Raw genomic sequence first — 4,987 nt, 5'->3', positions numbered from 1 at the left:
TATCGCTCCTTCTGTCTGTCGTTCTATCGTTCCCTCTGACTGTCTCGTCGTGTCCGAGTGTCTGTCTCACTGTCTCGTCGTGTCCGACTGTCTCATTCCGTCATCCCTTCTGACCATCTCATTGTCCCAAATTCTGTTTGACTGTACCATTGTTTGACCGTCTCATTGTGTCTCTGCCATTGTCTGACTGCCTTCCTGTTTCTTTGTCTAGGTGTCAGTACAGTACGTATATCTGATTGTCTACATATGTCTGACTTATTGTCTCCTCGTACCTGTCTGTCTGTGCCAGCGTAACGGATCTTATCCTTGTCTCTCTGCTCCAGACCGAGTACAGAGTAACTATCTATCTCACGGTGTCCAACTGAGTCTGCGTAACGCTGCCAAGTTCTATTATTGCGCCTGCCTGTCTCTCTGTGTATTCGTACCACGTTGAGTCTCTGGAATGTGTGCCTGTGGGTCTCACTTGCTGTGTGTAACGCTGCGTCGCAGTATAGTGGTAAGCGCACTGCGCTCGGAACGTGGCGACCTGAGTTCGATTCTTCGCTCACGGCTAACGTCAGTGTCGAATGCCTAACCCGGTCCAGGCCTGGGTCCTCCTCCTCACAGCTCGACTCACGCTCTGAGCGGTGTGTGAGGATCAGCATTGGGGAGAGACAAAGGCGTCCGGGTATGGTTTAACCCACACTACCTCCTCGTCGTGAGCGATGCTATCCTTCCTAAGTGCTCGCGAACAGCCCTTGTCCCAACATCCTGTGCAGGCTACACGGGGCATCTTTGTCTTCCGTACGTCCCGCAGGCTCGGGTGACCTCTGGGCGCACTGCACGAATGGTGAATTATTCCACGCTTATTTTTCAAATAATCTAAATAAAAGAGCTCGGCTCATTCTGAATCAAACAACCTTCCACGTATCGTATTTTTCACGAGGTCGTTCCGATCGCGCCTGGGATTGTAGTTTGCGACGTGAATTTGCTGATTTTGACTTCAATCCCATTCGTTAATTTTTTTCTCCAAACTTTAATTTCATCCGCAAAAAAAGTTATACTTCTTTAGGAAGGGTTTTGAAGGTCGTATGATTTTAGTATTTCTCCTATCGATTTTATTCAAGAACTTTAATAGAATAAACGGCACTGATTGAAATTTCAAAAGCAGATTGAGTGGCGCTGAAAGCCCAGGCGCTTGGCGCTATTGGCTGAACCTCGAGCCCGCTGGGTCAGGAGTGACCCGAACCCCGACTCGAACCCAGCCCCTGACCCTGCCACTAATTCTGACACTAGCCCGAACCCTACACAACAATTGTAGGTAGGCCGGGTCAGTGTTTTCGCCTAGCCCTGACCTTTATCCTGACAATAAAACACTTGACCCTAACCTCAACCGTAACTCGGAGCCGGTGGGAGAGAAAGTGCGTTTTGTGTGTGTGTGGAACATTAAGACTGGATAGTACCGGGGAAACAAAGGCGGCGGGGCGTGGCGCTGGTCACATCACCCCTTCATACCGCGCTGCAGCCTCCATGCGTGCTCGCTGGCAGCACTTGACTCGACAGCCTGTCTAGGCTACACGGGGGATCTGTGTCTGTATCTGTGTGTGCGTTTGTGCGCGCGCACTTTCACGTGTGTGCGTGTGGAGACGGAGGTGTGCCATGCCGGCCTTCATAGTGCTCGCTAACAGCACTTGTCCGAACGGCCTGTGAAAGGCTATACGGGGGGGATCTTTCTACTTGTCGTGTTTGTATTCGTGGCTCGTTCAACTGGGAGCTGCGCTGGGTGGAGAGGGGAGCGGTGGAGGGCGCGGGCGGAGGAGGAGTCGGGGGGGGGGTCTATGTGAACACAGAGCAGGTGACACAACCAGGTAAGTTCTCGGGGGGCGAGTGGGGGGGATTGAAAGGGGAGAGTGTGGAGGCGGAAGCCGCCTGTGACCTCAGTTTCATGAATCAGCTGAGCTCCGCGCGTGTTTACCCCGGCCCCCCAGTCGTCACCCCCCCCCCCCCCCAGGCGTCCTTGTCGCGCGGAGCAGTTTGCGAAACTCGGTCCAGCCGAGGTCGCTGCGCTTCGTCCCCACGCGCAGTGTTGACTCAGCGCGCGGCTACAGCGGCTGCGCGGAATGCGACCACGGCAGACGACCTCCCCGCAGTCGCCACCACCACGAGCAGCAGCAGCAGCAGCAGTGTCAGCAGCCACAGCTGCTCGTCATCGGCAAGTAGCAGCATGAGACGTCGACATTGTCAGCAAGTAGCAGCAACGGGAGGCATCGTCATCGTCATCGGCAGCAATAATAGCCATCAGCAAGCGGGAGCAGTCGGTATCAGCGTCTTCTTCATCAACATCAGCAGCAGCGATGAATAGAAACGGGAATCATTATCGACCCGGTTGTCATCATCAGCAGCGCAAATAAACATTCATCATTATCATCCTTTATTGTGTCATCACCATCAGGTTACATCGTAATCACGATCATTTCCATTGCTACCACTTAAACCACGAACCCTGTGTCATATAACTACACAGACCAGCATGCGACCTATAGACCAACATCGAATGCGTACTCACACAGGGCCCATAGACTAACATGGGCCACACAGAGTGTTTGTTGTGGTAGTTGCTATTCTGGGGGGGGGGGGAGTGGTAGCGCAGTGGTCACCGCACTGCGCCATGAACTCAGCGACCCAAGTGCGAATCGCGGGCGATGGGTGACTTCAGCAGCGAGTGAAATCTGGACCGGCAGTGGGCACCTCCTTCACAAAGAAACACTTCACCGGCGCGACGAAGCACGCTCAAATAAGCCCATGGTTTGATATGTAAACTCCTTTGTCAAGGCGCTTTACTTCTCCCACATAGCTTAAAAGACGCTGCGAATCTTAGCAGCGTTCACTGAAGCGCTGTCGTCCCGACAGTTCTGTTCCTTCACCTGAAGAAGGCTACTTGTGTTGTGGCCGAAACGTCGTGAGAATTTTATTTTATTATGTTATATTTTTATTATTTTATTTCCATTCTGCGTGACTTTACCGAAAGAACCAAGAAGATGAAGCCCATGGCCGCCAAGGCGTTGGGAGGCCTTCTAGCAGCAGTATATAGGCACATGACGACGTGATTATTATTATTGTTGTTGTTGTGTTTATTGTGGGGAGTGGTGACGCCGTGATGAGCGCACCGCCCTGCGATCCCGGCGACGCGAATTTGATTCTGGCTCACGGCCAATAACAGTGGCGAATATCCGAACCGGTTGTGAGCCTCCTCTACATCGACTCGGCCTTAAATGAGCACCTGGTGCGGTGTGTGCAAACAACAGCACTGGGGAAACAAAGGCGGCCGGGCGTGGTGCTGGCCACCCACTCTCCCTTGTGTGTGCCGCCGTTCTGGCTTTCTTCATCGGTGCTCGCTGACAGCACTCGCCCCAACAGTCTGTTAGAGGCTATACGGAGCATCTTTGTCTTTGCGTTTATAGCGTACGAATCGATACGATTCGTGCTTGAGTGCGGAGTGAGAGCCAAAGGAAAAATGTCGAGGCTGCCTTTGATCGGTTTCCCTTGTGAAGGGTGGGGTATGCGAATTGTCATTGTTACGCGCACTCTGCGCCGTGAACCATGCCCGCCCGAGTTACATTCCCGAGTCACGGCTCACGTGACCGTTGGCGAGTGATATCCGAACCAGTGCTGGGCCGCACATTATAGGTCGACTCAGCCTCAGGTGAGTCACCTGGTGCCAAGTGTCAACATCGGCACTGGGGAGACGAATGAGGGCCGCGTGTGCGTGGTTGCTGCCGCTAGTCGGCAATGCTCCCTGTTCGTGGTGAAGTATGGTCAAACAGCCGTCGTGGACGACTCGGTTTGGGGAGTAATTACGATGACAGTAGGTTGAGAGGCTGTCTAAACGTCTCGATGTAGTTGTTGGGGTTGGGTTTTTTGCTCTACAATCTAACAATGAAGCTCGGATCGATGAAGTAATTGCAGATATTTAAAAAAATGTTGGATTATTAAAAATATTTGACCATCACGGGAAATCCCAAGTCTTCTGCTAAGTCGCCGAAAGTACGTCGGTATGTTGAACTTCTTTCGCACCGTACGTATCCAACCGTGCTTATCGGACGTGCGACGTCCTCATGCCAGAACCTTTCTCAAGATTCTCCTTAAATCTATAACATTCACTCACGACCCTGACCCCCACTCAACCATCCACCCACTTCCAGATCCCTCGCGTCCCAAACCCCCCTGGGACATCACGGCCCGCAGGTGTTGAGAAGTCGCTCCGAACCGTAGGGAGCCCTGTGCATAGGAGGTGGTTGATGGTGGTTGATGGTGGCTGGGTGGTGCTGGGGCTTGGTTCGTGTCATGGCCTTGTCTGGGACGCGGCGCTTTTCATCTGGGCTTTAAATCCGGCTTCCAGCCCGCCCGCGATTAAAGCGGGGTTTCGGGTATGACGAGTTGAAGGTCTCATCCCCGCCACAATGCGGAAACACCCAGGATATGCAATTTGGACCGTGATTTATTTATGATTTTTTTGTTACCTCTAATGGCTAAAGATATATATTTTTTAAATTGTGTTTGATGCTCGTGTGGTGATGAACACTGTTTTCAGGCATGTGAGGGAGTGCAACGGCAGTCACTCCCTAGTGTGGGTTGAAGGATCTGTCATGTGATGTCATCTTTCGGAGGCCGTTCTCTAACACGGAGTGATGTTTCGTTACTCAACGCCAAAGTTCCCAGTTAATTTCGGTCTCAGCTTATGATAATTCTTTTTTTAGACGTCTAAAGAAATACATGCACAATATATGTATATATGGTATTGGCTTCTTCCAGGCTCCGTTCATTGAATGACCCGAGACCGAACTCCCCCTCTTGGGAAGGAATTAATAGTAGGGTCCAGGGCGTCCACGCTCTGTGCAGATCCCGGAACGGTGCACGTCTCCATGGTGCGGGGGGGGGGGGGGGCGCGCGGTGCGGGTGAGTGACAGTAAACTTTGACCTCCAGACAGATCTCTCGCCACGCAGATGA

This window comes from Petromyzon marinus, chromosome 8 (assembly GCF_048934315.1).
Source record: "Petromyzon marinus isolate PM22_M1 ecotype Great Lakes invasive population chromosome 8, UKy_Petmar_22M1.pri1.0, whole genome shotgun sequence".
NCBI classification, from domain to species: domain Eukaryota; kingdom Metazoa; phylum Chordata; class Hyperoartia; order Petromyzontiformes; family Petromyzontidae; genus Petromyzon; species Petromyzon marinus.
Note: the sequence above shows the minus strand (reverse complement) of the source record.